This window comes from Neovison vison, chromosome 11 (genome assembly GCF_020171115.1).
Source record: "Neovison vison isolate M4711 chromosome 11, ASM_NN_V1, whole genome shotgun sequence".
Classification (NCBI taxonomy): Eukaryota; Metazoa; Chordata; class Mammalia; order Carnivora; family Mustelidae; genus Neogale; species Neogale vison.
In genome coordinates this window covers 97,354,752-97,360,751 of record NC_058101.1, presented here as the reverse complement: position 1 = coordinate 97,360,751, position 6,000 = coordinate 97,354,752, and the positions used below count along the sequence as shown (strand labels likewise).

Sequence of the window (6,000 nt, the reverse complement as noted above, 5' to 3'; positions counted from 1 at the left end):
AGAGGAATCTCCCAGGAGACGGGTTTCAATGCTCTAATGCCTCAGTATTTCTCATAAGATAGAAGACTACAATAGAATTCAGGTTCTCAAGAGAGTGGTCAGATGGTGAGATGAAAATTAGAGCCTGGAAGGTGAAGGAGGAGGAGTCAGCCTGTTTGGGGCCGTCTGTTCTGCTTCTCCCTGGAGGTAGTTGTGGGAAAGTTCTGTGGTAAGATAGCCCCCAACATACCCACCCACTGGTGTACATAATTTATATAACCTCCAGCCTTTGAGTGTGGACAGAACCTATGACTATGGTGGGATATCACTCCTACGATTAGGTTTCTAATCATTTGTCTTTGAGATAATCCAAAGGGAAATTATCTAGCAAGGCTGGACCTAATCACATAAATCCTTAAAAGGGACTGAGCCCTCCAGGAAGGCAGAGACATATGCCCATGTTAGCCAGGAACTGCCTATGGAGACCACGTGGCAAGTAACTACTGGTGGTATCTAAGAGGTAAGAGCGGTCCCTGGACAACAGCTAGCAAGAAAATGAGGACCTCAGTCCTACAACTAGAATTCTGCCAACAATCGGAATGAGCTTAGAAGGAGACCCAAGCCTCATATTAGGATTGCAACATTCTCAACTATAATGTGCCCAGACTTCTGACTGCTGGGAACAGAAATAACAGATGGGTGCTGGGGGTTTTTGCTTGTTTTTCTATATCATAGAACCTTTATTATTTTTTCTTCTAAATTTTTAAATATTATATAACATCCATCTTTTAGTTATGATACCATTTACTGACATCTAAAAATGTATCTTCATGGAGCCCCTGGGTGGCTCAGTTGGTTGGGCACCCATTCTTGATTTTGGCTTAGGTCTTGGTCTCAGGGCAGTAAGATCGATCAGTGAATCAGGCTCCTTGGTGAGCAGGGAATCTCTTCATCCCTCTTCCTCCTACTGCTTGTGTGCATGTGTATGTGCATGTCCTCTCTCTCTCTCTCTCTCTCTCAAAAAAAAAAAAATCTTTTAAAAAAATAAATAAAATAAAACATATCTTCATTTACAAATATTTTATGTTTTGTCTGTGGAACGGTTTTTTTAATGGGTGCTGCTTTATGCTGCTAAATTTGTGGTAGTTTTTTAATGTAACAATAGAACAGTCTACTAATAGAGTTTTTTTGTTAGAGGAGCTCAGTGGATTATGAGAATCCCCAGTAGATCCAGTCCTAATAACCCATTATGAGATCTAGAGGCTTTGTAAGCAAGGAAAAAAAGGTCAGTTTTGGGGGGGGTGCATAATTTCTACCTATCACATGGCTTTTAAACCAAACAACTTAATCTTTCCCTTGTTGAATCTAAACTTTGTCATATAGTACTCCTCACTGGTATAATTTTTAGGAAAAAAATAAAACAAAACCCAAAAACCTCACCTCTCCTTCATTATACTTACGTATTTACATTACATTTGTTAGTGCTTCTTATTAATTTTTAAAATCTAAAGAATCACTAGCATTCTAGCAAATAACATTTTATACTACTGAGATATAAGAAGCTATACATTAAATAATGTATAACACAATACTTTTATTTTCTCATTTTTTTAAAAGGTTTTATTTATTTGACAGAGAGAGATCACAAGTAGAGAGGCAGGCAGAGAAAGAGAGGGGGAAGCAGGCTCCCCGCTGAGCAGAGAGGCTGATGCGGGGCTTGATCCCAGGACCCTGGGATCATGACCTGAGTTGAAGGCAGAGGCTTAACCCTCTGAGCCACCCAGGAGCCCCTTATTTTCTCATTTAAAAAAGAAAACATAGCCTTAGAGAAATGCCATACCTGGAATAAGTTCTCCATCTGGCCTCCATCTCTAGTTTTCTGTTTATGTTTACCATAATTGTGCTGCCAACTAAGTACATAATTCAGGGGAAAAAGTTCCAGAGTAATACTCTGGCCATTAACACCATAGAAATATCACTATTCCTTGCTGTTGGTGGCCCTCAAGTTTATTATATATTTAATTATAGGATATAATAAAAGGATAAAGTTAGTCTTCAGATCATCTTGCTCCAACCCAGAAGTAACTTCAGAAGAGTAACCCCTTCTGAACACGGGCTCCACGTGCACACTTTGTGTAACCTAGGATGGAAAGACTTATCTAATCCAAGATGGAAAGATTCTCTTTATACGCTACTTAGTTATCTTCTTAGGATTTAAAAATATTCCACCTGCTTTCTGCCACCACTTTACTGAATTTGTACTTGTTAAAGCTATCTTTGACCTACTTGCCAAGCCAGTGGACACTTCGTGTCCTCATCCTTTGTCACTTCCCAGCATCTTTTAGTACTGTTCACCACCCCCACTTTGAAATGGAGTCCTAACATGAGTTTGTTTTTTGATAATAGATCAAAAACAACGTCATGTTCATTGTTTCTTACTGACCTTCTTTTTCCTTGGCCCTCAGGCAACTGACTCCATCCTGACTTCATTCAAATAAGGAGTTTCCTTGCACTTTGTTTAAAAGAGGAAACTTCTCGGTAGTAATACAACTCCCAGAATACCTCTCACCAAAGCCATCCCTAAAGGGGTGTGTCTTACGGTGCAAAACAGCTGGAAGTCCCAGAGTTGAATTACACAATCAGATTCTGGGACAGTGACAGACTATTTCTTTCAAATTCCTACTTCCTGAAACCGAGGCTGTTTATGAGAAACAGTGTATTTCAGGGATATTGCACTAAAATTAACCTTTTTCTGAGTCAGATTTGCTGGTCTTAAAAATGTTTATCCTCTTCTTCGAGACAAAGGTGAGTATCCGCCTTTAAATGACAAAATACAGTAGATATAGATACCAAAGATGGCATAATGTATAAGAAAGTATTTTTTCTGAACTGTGACCTTGTTCCTACTTCCTGATCTTGTCTACATTCAATAACTTTAAAGCTCTAAGAGTACTTGCACTTCCAAAAAATGCCACAGAAAGGGGGTGAGGGTTGGGAAGGGGAAGGAGCAACAAACTTCAGTTACTGGGGAAAGAAAAAAGGAACCCGTTTTTTAGAAGGTTTTTTGTTTTGTTTTGCTTTGTTTTTTATAGAAGGTTTTACTAACAAAGTCCCTATGTCAGGTAGCTTGCTATTGAACATCTGGCTTTGTCACGAATTGAGGTGTTTGATTAAAGCATTAAAAGAGATGGGATTGGGACACCTGGGTGGCCCAGTCTGTTAAGCGGCTGCCTTTGGCTGAGGTCATGATCCCAGGGTCCTGGGGTCAAGCCTCACATTAGATTTCCCTGTTCAGCGGGCAGCCTGCTTCTGCCTCTGCCTGCCTCTCCCTCTTCTTGCTCTCGTCCTCTCTCTCTCTGTCGAATAAGTAAATAAAACCTTAAAAAAAAAAGAGAGAGAGAGAGAGAGAGAGGTGGGATTACTTACATGAAAAATTAACCCCAGGACTTTTGCCTGGAGTACGTAGGTAATCATAAAAACAGAAACTATCACTTGTACGATGACCTCAGTGATTTTGCCAGGAAACAGTAAGAGTGGAGAATTACTCTTTTCGTTTGGGAAGAACCGACGGGAATTCTGGGTGTGGTGAAGCATTATATAGACAGAAAGCAGCTAGAAAAATTAAATTACTTCATGCTTTATGCAAAGGAGTCTTTTCATTAACAAATTTTATCATTTGGAATTAGGGCCCTAAGACTTATTTGGAAAGCCACAAATTATGAGCTTTAGAATAGTTTGGGACTTGAAGGTGGGCAGAAAGGACGGGATTTATGTGGCAACATAATGGCACCACTGTAATATTTGCTTCTAACTCCCTCTGCCTTTTCTTTTCTTTTTACTTAGTGCAGGGAGTGCTTTTATGAGAAGCAATCTCTGCTTTTGGCTGATACTTAATTGTTAAGAACCTTTTAAATTCCTTACACATAATCACTGCTGCTGTTCAAGTCTACACATGATACTTCAGCATAGTCTCCACGCTCCTTTGTTTCTCCTGTTTCCTCCTTTGCCTTGAATACATTTTTAGTATTGAACTATATAGAGCATTTGTAATTGTACTACGGGAGCTGTGCAGCCCTGTCACCATGGGGTGTCAGCAGATTACAGGTGTGGTGAGCACAATTTTGGGTCGGGCTGGGTGTAGGTTCACTTACCACCTGAGAAACACACCAGACCTAAACAAATGCCAAGTCAAGTCTTTATATCCAGTGACCAAAATCATTTACTTCTCTCTTTCCACCTCCCCCTTCCAAACTCCGTCAACTTGCAGCCTCGAGAGAAACAAAGCGCTTAAAAGTATTCTGGCAATAATTTTACTTTCCACTTCAAATATCTTTTGAATTGGAGTTGAAGGAATTCAAGTTCTTCCCTAACAAGACACCAGAATTTTATAGTATCTTTCACTGGCATGAGTAATGTTAGAGTAGCTGGTGATGGGGGCAGCAAAAAAATGTACAAAGAGTAGAGCAACAGGCAGGAGACAGTTTATTCACTCTCCAAGGGAAGACAAGGGCCAGACATCAAGAGAGATGTCAGCCTGAGTTTCTGTTAGATTGGGCTTTTTGAGGGATTTTAAAGAATGTGTGAGGGTTTCAGCTATGCCCATGCGGGCGGGGTGTGTGTGAAATGACTCTTGGCCAGGTAGAGCGGGAGGTGACAGGTATCTCCAGGAGTTCTCTCCAGGGCTTGTCCAGGATGTGCATTGTGGTCAGGCCAGAGAAGAGTATGTTTTGTAGTGGGGTCTGTTTTCTGAGAATAAAGGGTACCATGACATAGGAAAAACAGAGAGTGAGGGCCAGGTAGAAACACCTATGAGTTTTGTCTGTAACATTGGCTGGGGAGGGGGCTTTAAATAGATTCCTTTCCAGAAAGGAGCCAATAATTACTTTAAATATATATATACATGTATATATATATAATTTTAGAGCCATATGTAAATCATGATGGATGTTATAAAACCTCACATGAAATAATACTGTATAATGAGCATACCTGACATATTAAGCTCTAACAATCTCCCCTTGAGTCCTATGGGATCTAAATTTAGGTTTAGAACCTGGAATTTTCTTTAAGAATAAGTGTATTCACTTGAAAATATTTTCTGAAACTCTGTGGTTCCTCCCATTCCAAAAGAATTTCACTGACCCTTTTCCCTGAACATAGTACACTGACTACTTTTACTGTCCCTTAATCTATTTCAAAAGATGATGGCTTTTTCAGCATAAAATGTTCATTGAAAATGCTTTCCTGAAATTTTAAGCACCTAAGTTTTGGAGAATTTTCATAGGAATGTGCATTCAAACTTTTGATGTAAAGTCATGCCATATTTTTGTTATTGTATCTGTTGCCTCTCTATATAGGGGAGTCTGTTTCTTGTTATTGACAGTGATATCAATTTTTGCAGGGTATTGTGGTTTCCTGTGTTTCTAGAGTTCTGTGAGATAGACAAATTAAAAAGTAAGAATATTATCTGGTGCCACCATTGTATGTGTAAGGAACAGAAAGAGATGATTATAGCTTTAATATCAGTTATACATTAATACAGTTTTCTCAAAGTATGGTGTACAAACTACTGATTTCAGCTGGCACACATCCAAACTTCGAAAATTTGAGTTTTATCTTTGGTTTAATGTGAATTAAAACTATAATTAGCTCAGGACATCTAGGTGGCTCAGTCAGTTAAGCATCTGACTCTTGATTTCGGCTCAGGTCATGTTCTCAGGGTGGTGGGATGAATCCTGGAGTTAGGCTCTGTACTCAGGGCAGAGTCTGCTTGTGATTCTCTCTTTCCTTCTGTCTCTGCCCCATCCCCCTGCTTGCATGTGCTCTCTCTAAATAAGTAAATAAGTAAATAAATAAATACTTTTAAAGACCAAATAATTAGCTCATAAAATTTATGATTTAATGAATATTATTGCTCAGGAAGATGTTAAGTGAAAAGAAAGTGAGGTGTTTACTACTGATTTTAAGGAAATGAGGAATTACTCTCACAGGTAATATGCAGATGTGGTAAAAATAATGAAG

At 39.1% G+C, this 6,000-nt stretch overlaps 1 protein-coding gene across 2 annotated transcripts in view; it reads left to right on the top strand.

The window, feature by feature from the left end:
* The first annotated feature begins 2,611 nt into the window (after positions 1-2,611).
* ALPK1 (alpha kinase 1) overlaps positions 2,612-6,000 on the top strand; it is a 119,042-nt gene continuing 115,653 nt past the window's right edge. For both annotated transcript variants that reach the window (XM_044224231.1, XM_044224229.1), the window contains exon 1: positions 2,612-2,784. The gene's annotated coding sequence lies outside the window, so the exon portion shown is untranslated. The remainder of the gene's footprint in view (positions 2,785-6,000) is intronic.